Source organism: Cupressus sempervirens, chromosome 4 (genome assembly GCF_028749045.1).
Source record: "Cupressus sempervirens isolate cs-2001-9-10 chromosome 4, ASM2874904v1, whole genome shotgun sequence".
Lineage (NCBI taxonomy): Eukaryota > Viridiplantae > Streptophyta > Pinopsida > Cupressales > Cupressaceae > Cupressus > Cupressus sempervirens.
Window position 1 is genome coordinate 473,204,716 of NC_143121.1, and position 22,180 is coordinate 473,226,895.

Genomic DNA, 22,180 nt, shown 5'->3' on the forward strand with positions numbered 1-22,180 from the left:
ATTTCATTATATTATATTAGTATATTTTTAATTTGTTAATTAATTACTAAACTCTATTCTAGGAGTGGGGACATTGCATTGTGTATGACAATTTCTTGTCGTCAAATAATCACCATTGTTTTAAAATATGGAATATATTTCCATTTTTATTAGATATTTGATAAATTTTCTACAGGAGTTTGGTTTCCATGTTAAAGAAGGGATCAAACAAACAAGAACACAAATCTTATCACGGCTAGTTGGTACGAGATTCACATTGTCTTTGGGGTTGGAACTGTACTCTAAATTAAGATACTAAAATTTATCGTTCTTTCTTTCAAATATTGAAGAGTTTAACTTCTCACTTTGAACTCTCCCTCAATTGAAAAGTGAAATTGAGCAGTAATACAATAGAGAAGACTATGGGTTTTGTACACTAGGAACTTAGTTTGGAAACAAATGACCTTTCTTAAAACAATTAAATGCTTATTCAAGTTGTATGCTAGATTTGTAAGTGCTAATCTTTCTAGTATGTTGCCCTTCATTTTGTCATCACAAAATGGAGGCAACACTACGAAACTTTGCCTTTAAAGCTTCAAAGTCCTTTATGATAACTCACTCTATGACTAACAAAAATTGGTCAATTTATCCTTCCCAATTCATATAGCGAGTCTTTTTATTGAAGGTTCTCATCAAGTCATTTTTCTTTTTCACTTTGGTAACCTACACTTGACTTTTGAGGCCTTCAAAATCCTTTTTAACATTTTAAAGTGTTTGTTTGGATTGTTTTAATGTTTTGTTTCCTTCAATCTCTTGCTTTTTGTCATGCCCTCGGTTTGAGCTATCTTGAGACTTAATCAGAGTAAAAGTTAGTAAGGTTCAAGTGTATTTGTAATTGGGTTTTAGAACCTTGACTACATACTTTAAATTTCAGACCTTATAATTTGATGTTATGTTGCACTTTTTGAAATATATGACTTAAAATCACTTTATATTATGTTTATAAGTTATATAATAGTTGCACATTTTAATTCAATTTAATGTTTGAGTTGCACTTTAATGTTTTAACTTTAATTATTTAAGTGAAAACCTCACTGTTTAAATACATTTACATGTGACATGTTAAATATTGTGTAAATATGTAATGGACCCTATAAAGTGAGATTCACTTAAGTGAATCAATTAAAGATGTGCCAAATATAAGCTTTAAGTTGTGCAAATCTCTTACACATGTAATTAAAACCGGGAATCATAATTTTGCTTGTATTTTCTTACCTCAAGAGGCAAATCGTACCTTTTTGGGTCATTTGCATTTGTATATTACATGTGTAAATGGTTTCGTAAACAATGATTTGGTTTGAAAAACTACTTCTTTCCCATCAAGACAACTTGTTTGGGTGTTTTTAAATGGATTTTAAAACATACATTTCATTTTGTAAACCCCGATTTGCTCTCTTACATGCAACGTGAAAGATGTAATTCACTCAAAAAAGTGCGACCAGCTTTGGACATAGAAGTGTGATTTCCATATGAGTGCAAATAGGCAATATGTAAATGGTCTTCTAAATCATGACCTACACTTTGTTCTTGTTTTTCAAACATGTAAAGCACCATTTAAAATGCAATTTGCATAGCAAGCCAAATGCGATTTGCATGGGAAGTCAAATATGCAACATGTAACATACATTTTGAATCCCGATTGACATTGGAGAAGTTATTTTAAATATTTTTATGGACTGGGAAAGCCCAATTTTCACCACAAGTTTAAATTTAAACATAATCTCTTCTCTCCATTTAGACGTCCAAGTTTATGACAGCGTAGTTTTTACAAATGCATCACATTTTAAACATGCAATGGGCTTTACAAACCCTGATTTTGCTTGAACATTGTGATTAATACTCCTTCCTTCATATTTTAAATGTGTGTTTGCTCACATAAACCCTGATTTGGGCCTTTCAAGCAAAAATATTACATGTCTAGAGGTTGGAAAAGCCCGATCGGTGCAAACTTTATATTTTCACACATGCAAAGCACTTAAGAAAGTGCGTTTCTCTTGGGCGTTTGAAGGAAGAAGTATTTGCAAACACATTTGCTGCACTTTCAAGCACATGCGTTTGCCTCTACAAACCCTGATTTGCCTTTGAAGAGACTTTTTGAAACGTGTAGAACACTTGGAGAAGTGCGATCTGCATTTGTGAGGGGATTCACAAACAAATGCATTTGCACTTGGAAAACCTGATTTAGGGCTGGAGTTTAAATGTTTCAAAGGCATTTGATCTACACATGCAAACACATTTGTAAAACCCGATTTTGGAGAAGAGAGTTTCATTCCAATTTCTTGCTCTAAGTTTTTCTCTTTACTCTCCAAGTAAGTGTAATTTGGGTTTTGAACATAGGTGATTTGGGTTTCGTTTGCATTTCTTGATCATTTTTGCTTATTTGATGCATTCTTTTGTTCTTTGCTTTCCATTTGTTTAGTTGCAGCCCTAGAATTTTTGTTCTAAGTTCACAAATAAATTCAAATCCTCATTCCTTGTAATGCAAAATGGTTCTTCTTCCAAAAATGGATTTGCTTGCAAGATTGAGGTGTTTGAAAGCCTTCACTTTATGTCAAAGCAAGAGATGTTATTCTTTTCATTGTTTTGTAAATATATTTGTTTGTTTTTGCTTGTTTTTGTTGCTTTTAGAGAGCAAGTTTGTGGAGAAAAGTTGGAATTTTCCCCCAAAGAATGCAAGTATCCTTCATGTTTCCATCTTCCATATCCAATCCATCTCCAAAATTCATCCAAACTCCACATTTCCCAAATACGTAAATGAACTTCTAAAATCCGATTGCATATTACACAAGGAAAAAATAATGAGCTTTTATGTGTAAATGCTTCTCAAAACCCCGATTTGGGAAAAGCTCATGATTTTAAAATACAAAACTCTCATCCATACTCTCCCAACTTGTATTCTTATCCACTCCAAGCTAGGAGGTCATATTTTGCCCATGTAATCAACCTTCAAAATCCTGATTTTGGCCATTTTTGACCAAAATTCAAGTTGTTTGAACGATCTCTAGGCTATCTATGTTTTAAAAATGTATCTAAATCATACTTAGAGCACTTATCTTCCATGGATCTGCCATTGTTGTCCAAATATTGAAACCCCGTTGAAAGATGTTTTCTCTTTGGAATTTTTACGTTGTAACGAACTCTTCAAGTCAAGATATGTATGAATTTCTTTAGAGAATAGAGACATCTTGTTGAGAAGACATGCTTCGAATAAAAGAAGCAATATTCATTTGTTCTCCACTTTCCCAATGGCTGCCCTAGAACCCAAGTTCGTGCGGTAATGTGCCAAGCACTTGTTTAAACTATAAAAAAATTTAAAATTAGTTAAAGATGCTGGAGGGAAAGTTGTTATGAGTTTACATCTAGACATATTTGAGAAGGTTTTCAAAGTGCTGGAAATTCTAGAATATGCATTTCTAGCAAAGGAGAATTCACAACAACTATGAAATGAGAATTGATTAGTTTAAATTTTCAAATGATAATTGAAAATTCATAAAAGAGAATCAGAGGCTATCAAAATATGCAACACCATGGTTATCAAGGTGAATGGACTAACACAAAATATAGATCTCTTGATCTTGGGATCATCCACGATTACATCACCAAGTACAAGGCCTTTGCCTATAATACACATGATTATTGATTCATTCAAAATCAATAGTTTCATCCATAGTTCAATATCTCGTTCTTTGCCACTTATCGACGAGGCAAAATATAAAATTCTCGGCAAATATTGGAGATAAATCAGCAACTTCTTGGGAAAATATTGAAACTTTTAAAAATGACTTAAATATAATTAGAAATGTATGTCTTTACAAAATTCAATAAGGATATGCATCTAATGAGTTAGTAAATGAGTAAACAAACCAAACAAGTTGATCTAGATATATATAAATGTAATATGTAACAAAATTGCATCCTCATGTGGAATGTCAATGGATGGCAGCCATATTCAAAGACTTTGAAGTCTAAAGCATACTAAAAGTAGCAAATTGTTTTTGTAAAAAAAAAGAAAATACATATGTCAAGTACAATATGAAATTAATCTACATCATCCTCTTCCCCTTCCCACTAAAAAGAAAAGAAAAATTAGAAAATTTACTTGTGAATGTGGATTTCCTTGAAAAGTCTCTTTGAATTTGCTTCAAATCCACTTGTAATCAATCTACAAGGCTGCCAAAGACTATTTCTCTCCAAATCCTTTCTTCTTTCCTCTAAACACTTAAAATTGCAAAATAATCAATGAATGGGCAAGTCGTTGGGTGTCACAACTTTACTAGGTGTTTCCCAAAAGAAGTGTTTAAGTTATCGCAAGAAGTTTGCAATTTATCACAAAGAAGTCGCCAACTTATCGGCGATAATTTAAGGTCTTGGTTTGAATTTCTTGCCAGAAAACCAAAAGTTTTCTTGTTTTGCAAAAGTTCTTGTGAGAAGTAGAGACATCTGCCACTTCTTGGAGAGATTTTAATCTATGGTTTCATCATTTTCTTCAAGTATATTTTCAGCTTTGTAGATTCATAAGATAAGTTGCGTGTAATCCATTTGCATGTAACCCAATTACACGTACATTCAATCATGTAATCGATTAAATCATATTTTTTGTTTGACTTATGTTAGGATTAATGAGATAAAGTAACAATTACATGCATATACAACCAATATAAAAAAAAAAAAAAATTCTACAGAAGATAACACAAGACACAAAGATTTAACGTGGTTCACCAAATCCTTGGGCTACATCGACCAAACAACGAGTCCCATATTTTTATTATCCAGTGATTACAATTTGCAATCCTTTACAGCACAATACCGTCACAAGAAGCTACAATCTCATCATACCTTATGAAATCCCTAATCCTAAGCCATTTTATACAAGCATTTTGCCTCTTACAAAATTAGGGTTAGAATAAGCCGGCCAATAGAAAAATATAACTCCCGATGCCTTTTACAATAGTAAATTCATTTTTGGCTTCAGGGATGCTACTCCTCAACCATGCCCTGTATCGTGATAGGGAGTGTGCTTGGGGCTATTGACGCTAGGACCTCACAAGGGGTGTTGTCCCTTGACCCCGTCTAGGACGTTGTCCTAGGAATTCATGAGGAGCGTTGCCTCTTGAACTCTAGAGCATTGGGGTGCTGCCCCCAAACCCCCGTAGTAAATTTTGGGGGGAAATTGTGCTGAATGAAGTGGGAAAAAAATTAACCTCTAAGTTTGATTAGGCTCCACATCACAACAACTTAATCAAGGTGGTTGAGTTTCTCCCACCTTTTTCTCCTATTTTCTCTTCTTTTCCTATAGAAAGGAGTGCCTTTCATTGTAAATATCATCTTTTTATATGCAAGAGAGCTCTACTATTTTTGTGCAAACATAACTATGATTTGTTCTGCAATTTGAAAGAAAACTGAATATAAAGAGCAATTTGTTTCGAAGTTGTATCTAGAAGCAATTGTGGTAGATCAAATTTGAAGTTGTGACTGTAGTTTGTGTTTTCTATCTTTCATTTATGTTAATCTTGTGTGTATTGGGAGCAAAGTGAGCAGGAGAAACGATTTATTTTGAAGTTGTGAGTTGAAGCAATTGTTGTGATACAATCTAGAAGTTGTGACTGTTGTTTGTGTTGTCTCATATTCATGCAAGTTATTAGAATTAAGTCACTTTTATGTGTGCAAATTAAAATAGCTTATAGGATTAAAGTTTAATAATCATCTACTTCTATAAGTTTGTGTACCCCACTAGTAGAGTTTTATTTTTGAAGAATTGCCTAGGAGTTTGTGAGCTTCATAGCTGTTCTTATAACGTAGAAAATTAGACATAGATCTAAACTAGTATGCTTTCAATCAACTTGTGAGTTAGTGTGAGTTTATCGATATGATTGTTTGCAATTTCTAAGATAAAAGTGTAGTAAAGAGGTCCATTTTGCCCATTACCAGCTCCGTGAGTAAGTGGATTCTTTCCTAAAATAAGAGGAAAGAATATTAGTAACATCCTTAAAAAGAACCGCTAAACTTCTTTCTTACATTGAGTTGACCTAAGGAACAGTGAGAAGGGGAGCCTCCCCTTCAAGGTGGGAGAGACTCTGTCTCATACATTGTGGCTGGTAACCCTATTTTTCAAGGGAGATTATACAATTCTCATTTGCAAAACATCCACCCAACTGATTTTGGCGCCTCTACTGGGGACACAACACACATTTGAGAGCCTCATGCTTTCATTTGAAGCCTACCTATGTCCTATTTCATTGTAATATTCTTTGTAATTTTATTTCTTGAAGTTGTTTCAAGCATTTACCAAGGACATGTAAATGGCCCGAGATCCTTGGGGAAATGGCTTTGGACCATTAATTCTAGCACCACCTCTACATGCTCTTCTTGATGACTCCCGAAAGAATTTGACCAAATTCTTCGGTGATGAAGAACAACATTCTGATGAAAATATTACTGCTTTCTACATGACATGTGGTGTTCATGGTGTTGGATATGAGGACATGTCTATAAGGTTTCTTGTGGAAACTCTCCAAGGCATGGTTGCTGATTGGTTTTACCATTTACCACCACGTACTATCACAAGCTAGGCTACCCTCATAGCCAAGTTTGAGGAAAGGTTCAAACCTCCCGAAGATGCTCATGCATTGTTGACCCAACTTACTAAGCTGAAGAAGGTGTACATGCCTATGTGTGAATTTGTTGCTCATTTCAACAAATTGACGCGAAAAATTCCAATTGTTGCTCAACCTACAATCACAACTTTGAAGTGTTTCTTTGAAAATTCTGATTGTTGCTCAACCTACAATCACAACTTTGAATTGTTTCTTTGTCAATGCTCAAATTCATGAAGTCAGTTTTCTATTAAGGAGAGCAGCCCCAACTACTCTTGAAGTTGCACAGATATTGGTGATTGAAATTGAAGATGTTCTTATTCTTGCTGGGAAGATAAGAATCGAAGCAAGTGGGTTTGAAGAAAGTCATCATTCTTCCAGTTCATCTTCTTCGAGCACGAGGACGGACCCTGTAGTGCATAAGTTAGCAAATGAGTTCTTTGCCCTCGAAAAACACATAGATCAAGGCATGTTCTTCGTTCCTCCTGAAGATGTACAAAGGAGGCCTCTTCCAACTGTTCCTCATATTTCTATTGTTGGGAATCAACAAAAGCTAGTTTCATCATCAAAGAAGTTGCAATTAAGGAACCATTAGCAAAGATAACAATAAAGCATCTTATATTCAAAGCTACTGATCTTGCTATTCTCTTCCAGGAAAAGGAAGAAGACATAGCTGATAACTCTCATATCTGGTCCATGCAGTTTTAGAATGTCAGTGATGTAAAGATGAGGAAGGGAATTTTTTCTTCCAAGGTTCAAAATAATCACACTGTAAAAGGGGACATGCAAGAAAGTTTTAATCAAGCTGAAAATGATGCATTTGTTTCTCAAGGTCATGAACTTGGGTACACTACGCATAACTGTTCCATGGAGATAAAAAATGAATATCATAAATAATAAAGACTTTCCCAAGTCAAAAGTTTGTGAGCAATATGTTGAGGTAGGCAGTGTAGTCATGTCATTACTAAAATCACATGAGCAAGGTTTTCTTGATCATCTTTAGTTGCTGGTGATTGATGAACTAGTCAAGCAAGTTATAGTTGGCAAGAAGAGTACATAATTTGTTCAATCAAGGAGATGTCCAATCCAACATCTAACTTGGTTGGAAGCCAACGGAAAAATAGATATTCCACATGTACTTGAACATGAAAATACTATTGAAGAAGTGAAAGAAACATGTCCCGTTCTACAGAACCAGTTTCATTTCTTGAAATTATGTTGGAGGAGTCATACACGGTTCATGTCAAAAGGTGAATTTTTTCCATCTCTTCTAAGACGCATTACTTCGGGCATTAACATCATTGCTCCAGTTATTCGCATTTCATCTATATGAAGTTTTCTGTAAACATGCAAGGTACCACAAGCTATTTAAAAAAGGTAGCTATTTTGTTGAGCCATTAAATGGATCATCAAAAAGTTGCATTATTGGCTAGTTTTAGTGAGGTAGCTTTTCTTTGTTTTTAACAAGTGCGCTTACACCAGCTTGCTTTCTTTTAACTAGGTTTTCTTTTGCGTTAGTCATGTTGGAGTTTTGTTATTTTTGGTTGCCTGACTCTATAGCCCAATGGATTGGATAAAAGCACTTAGAGAACTGGATTCTATGTTACTCATTGTTTCCAAGAACAAACAAGTTGCATTCCCTAGACAGAGTTTTTAGAGTAAAAGGTTTAACTAATTGGTTTATTAAGTTTCCTTTTTTGCCTTCTTAAGGTTTCACTTTATGCATTGTTCCCATTTAATAATTATATTAGTTATTAAATGTTTACCTTTTAGGTCTGGATCTCCTTTTATTAAGATTGATCTTTTGTATTTAGTAATCCAATTCCATTATCTGTGAAATAGATTTTTCTTATTTCAAAGCCATCTTTTTTCCTTTTGCTCCATTCTTCCTTGTGACGGGTTATTTTGCATGCAGGTGTTCTTTAGGTTTTGTGAAGCTCTATTTGTTTGACTTGCTGCAACTTTTTCTTGCTTTGAAGAATTTTCGAAGGTTTAAAGGGTTTTATGGTTTTAGAGGTTTTTGATTGGATCTAGAGGTGATCCATTTTCATACCACTTTGGGGCCAAACGGATCTTACAGTTGGATTCGTAGCACTTGAAACCACCTATTTTTATATAAAATATGTCCAATTTGGACACAATTGAAATCTGAGGCAATTATTTTTGGCCCATGGCCATACAACTTTGAGCATGGAATTCGAGATAGTGATTATTTTTGTTCTCAAAAAAATAAAACTATTTTTCGCGGGCCTTTTTTTAAACAAGCGTTGCAATCAGAGATGCCATAATTGTTGTGATTCAGAGTATTTCACGATTTGATTCAAGCCTCTTGAGTTTTGGTGACTCGATAAACTAGATCTACAATTAATCGCCATAAATCGCTGAGTTAGGTAATCCAACAAAAATCACCAAAAATTGCCAAAAGCTTGTAGAAAACATCAAGAGAAATTGCTGAGTTAGGCCAAGCTTGAGGATGATGATGAGGCTTGCGCTTGAGCTTGAGCAGATAGACTAGATTTTCCATTTTGTTTACAGATAGATATACATATCATGAGTCTTCATCTTAGATACATTTATGATTTGACAACATCTATAATTCTATATATTTATGTCATTATGATCCTATGATATCTATTTACTTACAACTACAATTCACATTTTACGTATGCGATGGATTTATCATTTATGTTCCTTGTTTATGTGTGTTAGATTTTATTTGATGTTGATATAGTGTGTTTAAGTTATATTCAATAAATGGTGCATGAAATAAGTCTTAAATTGTTAAAATCTCTAAATTTCAAGGGTTTTTTCACTTTGTTGATTCGTAGCCAATTCACGGGATTTGGTTGTGATTGGGTACCTCACCAAGCCTTGTTTTCGGGACCCAAGTTTTCTTTTTGCATTGTACTTTCCTTTGCTTTTTCATACATTGTTTGTAGCTGCATTGTCACTCATCATAAGGGGGGTGTTAGAGTAAATGGTTTAACTTAATTATTTTATTTTAAGTTACCTTTTATATCACTTTATGCATTGTTCACATTTAATAATTATATTAATTATTAAATGTTTACCTTTTAGTGTTTCTCTTTTAGGTCTTGATCTCCTTTTATAAGGATTGGTCATTTGTATTCTGTAATCCAATTCCATTATCTAGTTAAATAGATCTTTCCTATTTTCAGAGTCATCTTCTTGCCTTTTTCTCCATTCTTCCATGTGATTGGCTATTTTGCATATAGCTGTTCTTTGGGTTTTGTGAAGTTGTATTTTTCAACTTCTACAAGAGCCACCTATCGTCTATTTTGTCATCACAAAATGGAGGCAACACTACAAAACTTTGCCTTTAAAATTTCAAATTCTCTAAGACAACTCACTATATGATTGGTAAAAATTAGTCAATTTATCCTTTCCAATTCATATAGCAAGTCTTTTTGCCGAACGTTCTCCTCAAGTTTTTTTTTGTTTTTAGTTTGACAATCTATACTTGATGTTTGAGGCCTTCAAATTCCTTTTTTGTGTTTTAGAGTGTTTATTTGGATTGTTTTAATCTTTTTGTTTTCTTTAATCTCTTGCTTTGGTCGTGCCCTCATTTCGAGCTATCTTGGGACTTAATGGAAGTTGCTAATCAAAAGTTATTTAGGTTTAACTGCATGTGTAATTGGGTTTTAGAACCCCGACTCCATATTTTAAATGCCAGACCTTATAATTTGATGTTATTTTGCACTTTTTTAAATTTATGACTTAAAATTTCTTTATATGATGTTTTAAAGTTGCACTTTTTGATCATTTAAGTCATAACTTAAGTGATTTAAGTTATATAATGCTTTTCTTAATCTAGTTTGATGTTGAGTTGCACTTTAATGTTTTAACATAAATTATTTAAGTGAGAATCTCACTTTTACACGACATGAAAAATGCTTAGTGTAAATATGTAACGGACCCTATAAAGTGAGATTCACTTAAGTGAATCAATTAAAGATGTGCCAAATATAAGCTTTAAGTTGTGCAAATAGCTTACACATGTAATTGCACTAAGGAACCACTAGTTTGCTTGTATTTTCTCACCTCAAGAGGCAAGTCGCACTTGTTTGGGTCAATTGCACGTTGCATATTACATGTTTTTGAGTATGCAAAGTGTAAATGGTTTCCTAACCACGATTTGGTTTGAAAAACTACTTGATTTTCATCAAGGAAACTTGTTTGGATGTTTTTACATGCATTTAATTTTGCAAACCCTGATTTGCTCTCTTACATGCAAAATGAAACATGTAATTCACGCAGAAAAGTGCAACCAGCTTTGGACATGGATTTTTATGTAATATGCAAACATTTAAATGTCTTGGAGAAATGCAATTTGCACATGAGTGCAAATCGGTAATGTGTAAATGATATTCTAAACCATGACCTACACTTTGCTCTTGTTTTTCAAACACGTAAAGCACCATCTAAAACACGATTTGCATGGGAAGCCAAATATGCAACATGTAACATACATTTTGAATCTTGATTTGCATTGGAGGAGAAATTTTAAATAAGTAAATGGGCTAGGAAAGCCCAATTTTCCCACAAGTTTACTACATATAAACATAATCTCTTCTCTCCATTTAGACGTCCAAGTTTATGAGAGCATAGTTTTAAAAATTGCATCACATTTTAAACATGTAATGGGCTCTACAAATCTTGAATTTGCTTGAACATTGGGACTAATACTCCTTTCTTGCACATTTTTAAGACGCGTTTGCTCACTTAAACTCCAGTTTGGGTTTTTTAGGCAAAATCGTTACATGTCTAGAGGCTGGAAAAGCCTGACCTATGCAAACTCTCCATTATTACACATGCAAAGCACTTATCAAAGTGGGTTTCTCTTGGGCATTTGAAGAAAGAAGTATTTGCAAACACATTTGCTGCACTTTCAAGCACATGTGTTTGCTTCTACAAACCCCGATTTGCATTTGAAGAGACTTTTTCAAACGTGTAGAACACTTGGAGAAGTGAAATCTACATTTGTGAGGGGATATGTAAACACATTTGCTTCATTCAACACATGCATTTGCACTTGGAAAACAAGATTTAGACCTGGAGTTTAAATGTTTCAAAGGCATTTGATCTACACATGCAAACACATTTGTAAAACCCGATTTTGGAGAAGAGAGTTTCATTCCAACTTCTTGCTCCAAGTTTTACTCTTTGCTGTCCAAGTAAGTGTAAGATTTGGGTTTCATTTGCATTTCTTGATCATTTTTTCTTATTTGATGTATTCTTTCGCTCTTTGCTTTCCATTTGTTTAGTTGCAGCCCTAGATTTTTTTTTCTAAGTTCACAAATAAATTTGAACTCTCATTCCGTGTAATGCAAAAAGATTCTTCCAAAAACAGATTTTCTTGCAAGATTGAGGTGTTTGTAAGTCTTCACTTTGTGTCAAAGAAAGAGATGCTATTCTTTTCTTTTCCTTTTTTTGTAAATATGTTGGTTTGTTTGGCCACCAACACGGTTCACAATACTTCAGCTTTGAATTGCCAAGCACTTCTTAATCTCAACCCTTATATCTCAGCAAGGGCAATCAAATTCAGACAACTCAGAAAAGCCACAAAGGCAACAAAAGCAAATAAATATTCAAGTGTTTGTTTGGCCACCAACAAATAAATTTCAGAGTTGTGTGGCCACCAACCAACTCTAAATTAATCAATTAACTATGAAATATTTGCAATCAAGAAATTAGAGGAACCTAATTGCAATCTAACCTTGCTCAAATCTGCAGCAGAGCCAAAATAGAAGCTTAACCAAGGGCAATTTCTTTCTGAATCTAAGTGAGTCGCCAATCCAATGCTCCAGTCACAGACAGGCACACTGAATACTGAACAATAATACCTAAGAATAATGTTTACAGCTGGCAGAAATGTTGATGTCTAGACTGGTGTTGGTATCAAATGCAAATGCCCAAAGTGGCATCACAAGCTTGCAGCCAAAACACACCCGAAAAAATGCAGAATCGAACCAGATAATGCCACTGCTCAGATAAGGAAATTGGCATCCAGTTGTAAGGGGTATCGAACACCCAATTTGCAAAGGTTTCTGCTGCCCAAGAAAGAAGAATTCCAGCTCCACACAATAGAATTTCCTACGCCAATTTCTCAGATTGAAATAACGCCCAGCAATAGAGGTGATTGAGCATCCAGGATAGAATGGACATGCAACACCAATGGTGGGAAATGGGATTGTTGACAGATGTTTTCCAAACCCAAACTCAGACTTAATTAATTCAATAAGAAAATGCCAGCTAGCAGATACAAAAGGTTCTCAAAAATCACAGTTTCCTAACAACAAGCTTCCAACAATAGAATCAATCTCACTTTACATCAGCAATGGATTGACTTTTACATTATCAGCACAAGTGTTTGGTGCTATGTTGCAGGTCATGTTATTGCTTCTGATGATTGAACTTGCATAAAGTTGGTTTAGTGAAGATAGGTACATCAATTGTTTCTTATGGGATCCTGGTGGAGGTTTAAGTGTGATGCTAAATTGCTTGAAGACAAGCAATCTCGGGGAGGGAGGACTGTAATGTCCCCATTTTTGCCGAGCCTGTGCAATTTATGGAATTACCTCATCATAGCGACCCTCCTGAGCTAATATGGTGATTTGGGGTCCCTGTTGTGGACTTACTATTTTTAGTATGTCTATTTTTGGAAGTGCAGTGGGTGGTTCTAGCAGTTGGTCATTATCTATAGTAGATAAAGTGAATAATTGCATGAGCTCTTATTTATTAAATAATTATTAAAGTTGCATTATTCTAACAATATTTATGTTATTATAATAATGAGATTAAGAGATACTTCTAAAAGAGTGTTGCAAAGTTTTAAGTGTTTGAGTTCTTTTGGGAAACTTCCATAGTTTTTGAAGTGGAGTTTTTTTGCTGGTACCATGGGTTAGTTTCTTTGCGACATGACCAGATCACTTCCTATTTTTTGCTGGTACCATGGGTTAGTTTCTTTGCGACATGACCAGATCACTTCCTATTTTTTGCTGGTACCATGGGTTAGTTTCTTTGCGACATGACTAGATCACTTCCTATTAGGAGTTCGTGGATGGCCTGATCGAGAGATTTGATAGGAAGGATCCAAAGATGTACTTTTGTGAGTTGGCTCAGCTGAGGCATTCTGGTGGATTAGAGGGTTACATCAGTGAGTTCCAGAGGCTTTCGGTCATGGTTTATGATATTTCAAAGTGCAAATGAGTGGTTATTTATGGAGGGATTGAGTAAGCGACTTCGTGGTTGGGTGAAGTCATTAGACCCATCTTTATAGGTAGTGACGAGGAAGGCACGGGACTTGGAGTCATCCTCTTGAAGCAAGGTTGCTTCAAAATTTTTTATTCCTCGGCCTAATGATGAGGAGTTCCCACTAGTTGTCGAGGACAAGGGCAGGTCAATGAAGAGATCTGATGACATTTCTAGAGAGGATTTGAGGAGGCGACAACTCTCCTATTGGTGCAAGGGACCTTTCTCTAAAGGTCATACTAGCGCGTTGAGGCCGAAGGGGGTAGTGAAATGTGGCATGTCAGTCTACACTAATGTGATTGAGGAAGAGTCATTACAGCAGTACGAGGATGATGATATAAATGATCATACCGATGATAGATTTTATACTATGATGAGTGTTTATAGTTTGGTATTTGATTCACATGTTCATTTTTGCATTGGGTGTGTAGATATAGTAAAGGAGAGTGTGATGAGATCTCTTATGGATTTGTTTGCTAGTAATGTTCCTACTTTTACATCATCAACACAAGTGTTGGTGTAACAAACAAATTTTTCTAACCAATGCTAAACACCTAATTAACAAATAATTGATTCCATTTCACATGACAATGACATCTATTAACTAAATCTAACTAGAAAGAAGTAACTGTTTTCTATTCTATTTGCAATTTATATTCAACTGATATAACAAAACAAATAATTGAATACTTTGCTAACATTTTAACCATTTCTACTGATAACATATTCAGCTGAAAGTAAAGTAGCAACTATCTTCTTTATCTACTAATGTAATCATTCAATTTACGCTTTTAGAAATCTAAACTATCTATTTATTCTTCAATGGATCTATAGGTAAAAGTGCAAAAGAAACATACAGAAATAATGAAGGAATCCCTTTGTCATGTTGTTCAAGCCTCGGCATTGGTGATAGCAGAAGCATTGTCATAGGCTTAACCTCCCAACCGTGGACCATACTTATCCCCACACATCCTATCATAATAGAATGACCTTCCCTACTTCAGGATCAGGCTTGAGATGTTTTTAAGTCCAGCCATCCGAGCTACCCAGTGGTTTGAGTGCCCCATTAGTTATTCCTAAATAACTAAAGCTTATGGACAAACAAAAAGATCTCATGATTGGCACATATGCCTATAACTACCTTGGCCAAGGATTTCAGTTTGGGTTCGTAAGCCCCATCTCTACCACTCCACTTGATAACAGATTTCATTATCAGGACATGCATGAGCTATTTAATTATTTATTCCAATTTGATTCCTCGATTTTTATTTGCAGATTTAATTCACACCTCTTCGCCATTCATTGGCCTCTCTGTCGGGTGAATTCCTCGGTGTCCCCATGATTTTGGTTTGGTTTTACACCTCTTCACCACTATTATGGCTTCATTGCGAGGTGAATTCCTTGATGTCAAGTATTTTGAATTATGTCTGGTAATATATTAAGAGCATGTTGTACCAAAATGAGAGAGAAGAAATTAAAAAAAGGTTTGGAAATACATGCATTTTATTCACTATCGGCTAAGTTCAAATAAATTGATTCATATTTATCTCTGCTTCTATGTTTTGATCTTGCCATTGCAAATACTGCTCAAATCGGTTTATCATGGAATACCAAACAAGAAATAAACAGAATTCATGACCTGCGAGTTCAATTGTAATCTTGACCTTTCACAAGTCTGAGGCTCAATTTCGGCTTCACTTCAACAACATAAAATATAATGGAATCAACAACAAATGAATATGTATGATGTATTGCAGGTATTTGGATGCAAGAAGAGTATGGTTTTGAGCAGAAAAGGAGTGATCAGACGCAACGTAAATGATGGAAAGAATAGTAAATGTAAGAGGTATCTCCTCCAATTCCGATCATGGCTCCTTAATAACTAAGCCGAGACTCCCTGGCTCCCATTCGTTTTCAAGAAGTTTGTTCGGATGCATCAAGAATTTTCGATTTGAAATGAATTAAAGCGAGAAGAAAAATGAGGAGAAAATGAAGAGATTTAATCTTTTATTTTATTATTATTATAAGCCCTTATGTACATTCACGTATGTATATCGATGAGGTGACATCATCAGATTATATAATTATAATTTATTGGTGCCACTTCATTTTTATATATATGTGTTCGTATTTAAGGTTTTATAATAATGATTAAATAAGAAAATTCAATAATAAATCTTTAAAGATATGAATTATATTTAATTTAGATTATTTTAAGTTTTTATTATATTGTTTTCCCTAATAGCTCATGCAGTCTCTTAATGTAACCTATGGTCAAATCTTTGTATCCTTTCCAAGGCAATTTAGGTCATACTCGTCAATCTTGATGACTGGACCAATCAACCATCGCCTTCGGATGATCCCATTTAGCAATGCTTCCCCTCTCTTTAGTCTTCTTCCTACAATCACCCAATCAAAACATTCTCGCTAAGACATTAATTCAAAAATATATATATTGATTGTCAATTCCAATCGAACAATTGTCAATCATCTAATGACAGTTATAGGTTGCTTAATTATTTTCATCAATGCCTATAATAACTAATTCATTTCACATAATCATGAAAGGAATAATTCGTTATTAGTTGGTACAACATATATAATTAACTAACTCGTTTCACATGACCAGGAAAAGAAATATTCTATTAACAATCGATACAACGTATATAATTAACTAACTTGTTTCACATGATCAGGAAAATAAATAATTCGTTAAACCAACGGTTATGATCAAATTTAAAATTAGGGCAAAATTTGGGATGTAACATTCAGTGCTATGTTGCAACTCATGTTATTGGTTTTGATGATGGTACTAGCATGCAGTTGGTTCAGCGAGGATAGGGACATCATTTGTATCTAATGACATCTTGGTAGAGGTTTTAGTGTGATGGTAGATTGCTTGAGGACAAGCAATCTTGGGGAGGGAAGACTAATGTCCCCGTTTTTGGTGAGTCTGTGTAGTTGATGGAGTTAGCTTATCTAGCAACCCTCATGAGCTAACAGGGTGATTTGGGGGTCTCAGTTGTGGACTTACTAGTTTTAGTAAGTCTATTTTTGGTAGTAGAGTGGGTGGCTCTGACAGTTGGTCATCACCTACAGTGGATAAAGTGAATAATTGCATGAGATCTTATTTATATAATAATTATTGAAGTTGCATTATTATAATAATATTTATGTTATTATAATAATTGCATTAAGAGATATTTCTAGAATAGCGTGTTGGAAAGTTTTAAGTCTTGAGTTCTTTTGGGAAACTTCCGCAGTTTTCAAAGTGGAGTTTTTTGGAAACTTTTTCTAACAACAGATTATAAATAGGAGCTCATTTCTTTGGAAAAAGCAAGCTTGAATATTTATTTGCTTTTATTGCTTTTGTGGCTTTTCTAAGTTTTTTGAATTTGGTTGCCCTTGTTGAGATATAAGGGTTGAGACTAAGAAGTGCTTGTGTAATAACCCCAACCGGTTATAACATCATCAAACACCAAATTCTTTTATAATTTAGTTGTTTGACATTTCGTCAAACACTTTGCAAGCAAGCTTTGATACCACTATAATGAGCCACGCTGGCTTTCATACAGTCTGTGCCAAAGAAATGATTTCTTTTTTCTGATTTTTCTGCTTTGCAATTTATGATACAACAATATAGTAGAAATATAGAAGATATTACAATAATTATTTCAGCTCAAATATTTGGATATTACATATGGAATATACAACAGAAAATTCTAGATTTTAATATCAACTTAGATACTGAGTATTTTGATAAAATACCAACCTAGTTGATAAAATATCCCCTATTATCTAAATCAACAATACCCAGAAAAATTAGAAGTTACAATCCATGAACTCATAGGTAAGACATGCCTTGAAACCCTTTGAAATGAAGTCTAGCAACAGCAAAAGAATTCTCGAGCAAACAAATGCAATTGCAGATATGTAAAATGTTGCTCTCGAAGTGCAGATAGAAAATAATGCTTAGCAGCAAATATAAATGGGTGCTCAACCAACTTCAAATTAACCAACACCCAATTGTTTCTCAGGAACAATAATAACAATATAAGAAGACTCCTAATTCTAAATTCCCAACATCACAATATCTCCCAACCATAATGTGTACAGCAATGGAGATAAAGACCAATTCATAGAAAACTAATTGACAATACCTCAATTGTGAATTACAATGAATTTCTCAAGAACAAACCCTTGTACTTCAAGAAGCGCACAGAAAAATAAGACTTCAAAAACGTCACAAAGATGATAAAGCAAAATAAGATAATCAAATAATTGGATGCTTTACTCATCAGATGGGCTCATATTTATAATCTCCAAATGGTACAAAGTTTTCCAAATGAACTTCACTTAAGAAGCTTCCCACACACAATATTAAAATATGATAAAGTGCCATTATAATCTAATTTATTAATTGCTTTTAATTCCGAAAACGACCTTTTCCACCATAACTTAATATTTTGACACGTCAGGCCATTGTTTCTTGTTCCCACAATTTAAACTTTTTTGTCCTGGTTCCAACGAGCTATGATATTGAGGTGATCAACAAGCAACACCAACAAAAATAGCGACCTCGATGTATTTAGACGAATAATAATAATTCACCCGTCTTGCAAAAATAATTGAAGAAGCATCAGAATTGAAATCTGACAAGACCAAAGTGATCTTGATGATGAAAGATGATGAATGAACTTGACGGGGTGACTTACTATAAATAGATGCTTCCTCCAAGATTCTTGGAACTCAAACTGGAAGCCCAAAATAAAAACTGAGAGCATCACCCAACTCCTCTAACTCAACTGAGCTCATTAGAACCAACAGATTGACTAACTATAAATAGTAAGTCCCTCAAACGGAGCCAAAACACACCATAGGTTGCTCGAAAGCCTATAACCACACAACTGAGACTGTCAAATCCCACTGTCATCTCATGAGGGTCGCGATGGTGAACTGACCTGGCCAACTGTAGGAACCTACTAGAAATGGGGACATATAGCTAGGCGATTCACAACTGAAGTATTGTGAATCATTTGATTTGAATTATTTTTCTCTCCAACTGTATTGTTTGTGTCTAAGGAGATTGGATGGCTGAAGGTTAAGCTGGAGCATCAATCCACTGCTCATGTAAAATGAGATTGATTCTATTGCTGGAAGCTGGGAGTTAGGAAATTCTCAGATTTTTGAGACCCTATTGTATCTGCTAGCTGGCATTTTCTTATTGAATTAATTAAGTCTGAGTTTGGGCATCGAAGACATCTGTCAGCAAATGTCCCATTTCTCACCATTGGTGTGGCATGTCCATTCTATTCTGGACACGCAATCACCTCAATTGCTGGGCGATATTTCAAACTGGGAAATCAGCGTAGGAAATTCTATTTTGTGGAGCTGGAATTCTTCTTTCTTGGGTGGGACAAACCTCTGCGAATTGGGTGTTCGATACCCCTTACATCTGGATGCGAATTTCCTTATTTGAGTAGTGGCATTGTGTGGTTCGATTCTGCATTTTTTCCAGTGTGTTTTGGTTGCAACCTTGTGATGCTGTTTTGGGCATTTGCATTTGATATCAACACCGGTCTAGATGTCACCGTTTCTGCTAGCTGTAAATGTTATTATCAGGCATTATTTTTCAGTATTCAGCGAGCTTATGTGTGACTGGAGTATTTGATTGGCAACTCACTCAGATTGGGAAAGAAATTACCCGTGGTTAAGCGTCTATTTTGGTTCTGCTGCAGATTCGAGCAAGGTCATATAGCAATCAGGTTCCTCTAATTTCTTGATTGCAAATATTTAATAGTTAATTGGTTAATTCAGAATTGCTTGGTGGGCTCACAACTCTGAAATTTATTTGTCCATAGATAATGGGATTACATATTTGAAGGATGGAATTGCTATCATGTTTATTTTCAGATTGGACTTTGTAATTTTCATTGAATGATTAAAGAAGAAATAACTTGCAAGTATCTAGTGTCAGGATTATATGTAATTTGTGATATTTTATAAATAACTGGTTGAGATCAGTTTATTCCATATTCCTATATTGTGCTTGAATTATGAGCAATAACAAACAATTGGTATAGCAAACTGGCTGGATTCTTACACGCTCTGCGAGTTAGTGGATTCTTTCCTAAAACAAGAGGAAAGAATATTAGAAACACCCTTTAAAAGAACCTCTAAACTTCTTGCTTAGCTTGAGTTGATCCAAGGAATAGTGAGAATGGGGGGCCTTCCCGGTAGGAGCGACTCTGTCTCACACTATGACTGGTAACCCTATTTTACAAGGGAGTTTTTACAATTGTCATTTGCAAAATATCTGCTGAACATAGTATAAGATTACTTGTTAGACACTATGTAATCTCTCTATTTTCAGGGTCATTAGCAGTGTGTTTTATCCCTCCTCCTTATTATCCTCTATACTAAGTTGTAATTGTAAAGTTTAATCACGTACTTTCTTGGTCTATTTTCTTGGTTTCTATGCTTTTAGTAGCTGTTACAGATGATCTTCAGTTTGCACATTCTTATCAGATTGTAAATAGTCTCCCAAGACAAATTAGAACTTTGCAATACCATTTCCCATCACTTGCTATACAGCGATGAAAATAGAATAGAATGTATACTATAGCTCCTACAACTTAGCAGGACTCAAATCACTCCATTAATGGACAGATTGACTATAAATACAAATTAATGTGTAGCTAAGCCTTTTGGAAGCTAAAATTACCACTATGGAATTTGTTTCGTATAATATATTGCCACTTTTGCAATGAAAGCTTGAAGTGTGAAAATATATATACAAGAAAAAACAAATATCTTTCCTTGAAGTTTGAGAAACTTTCTCCTGCAAAGAATCTGTGCAAATGAACAGTGAATGGTAAACTTATTTCAAATGTGGTTTTTCTGCTTTGTTTCCTTTTTCTGACAGCTGTTCTCTTCTCTTCTCACAGTTCTCTTTTTTGTCTTTTCTTTACAAAATAGAAAATGCAGAATGAATGACGTGTGGGGTGATTTTAGCTTTGCAGTTAATTTTAGGATTTTAGGTTTCGAAAATATAGGGGACATGCATGCAGGGCACAAAATATTAGAAAAAGATGAAATATATGCCTTGAATAGAAATTTTATTGCCATAAATCCAAATCCCTGTCATGCTTCTAAAACCAAAAATGTCAAGCCAAGAATGTAGACATGAGAATCTTATTTTTTAGGAAAATGGTCTGTTTTATTGACTCTTGAAACATATCATTAAATATAGATCCTATGACCAACCACAAGTTATACAAGAAATATAATACCATTTATTCTAGCTTAACTTTGTAAATGTTTCTTCAGTTTTTTATTTTTTCTAGCTTAACATTGTAAAACGTTTCTTCAGGTTCTGATTTTGTTGCTGTCTGAATCACATGATTTGCACGAATGAAAAACCGGCCCCATTGGATTGATGAAGTAATAGAATATGTATGTTGACCTCAAACAAGTTTAGCAAACCTGTGGCCATTAGTTTCTTAAGTATTCTTAGTAATTTGGTATTTTGATTGGGTGCCTAGTTGTCACTTTTCAACCATATGCAAGACAACCATGGTCTTCCATTTTGTTTTCAACAATCAAAGGCTCTTACGAGATTCTTTCGGATGTTAGTGAAGATGTCAGCACCAATAAGCTCCTAAAGAATTTACATTTACTTGTAACAACTTAATTTGGGTGCCCCTTACGTTAATTCTCAATTAAATTAAATAGGATGCTATATAATGAATATTCTAAATGCCATATATATGAATAAATTATATTTCATATATTTTTAATATTCTCTGTTTTTCAATGGCCGTCTCCTCCAAAAATGTCCTCTTGTCCCCGTCATCCCAGAAACATGCTAATGCATTTCATGCCATTGGTCTTGGAAGCACTGTTTTTGAATTAATGTATTAAATGTAAACAGTTTTCTTTTCAACAATTTGAGTGCTTTACTAGAGGAATTAATGGCTTCCATATTATTTATACATGCAAATTCATTGCTTGCATATGAATGTGGATGTGTGAATACATGTTTACTTATGTTTGTTATACGCACAATCTACATTATCTAGTGTGTGTGGATGTTTGGAGGATGAGAGGAAGGAAGACTGGGTGATAAAATGAAGCCTTGAGAGCTATAGATATAAAATTTGTGTAATGGTGTAAAAATGTAGTACTACTTAGAGGTGGTCATAAGGATTCTCTCAGCAATACTTAAAAGTATTTGTCACAACTACACTTTGTATGGAATTTCCTCTTGTGGGAAA

The 22,180-nt window shown here is 34.4% G+C and overlaps 1 protein-coding gene across 3 annotated transcripts in view; it reads left to right on the forward strand.

The window, feature by feature from the left end:
• The window catches only part of LOC149562017 (Peptidase S41 family protein), a 224,318-nt gene that overhangs the window by 200,670 nt on the left and 1,468 nt on the right, over window positions 1-22,180 (forward strand). The gene's annotated exons all lie outside the window — the stretch shown is intronic.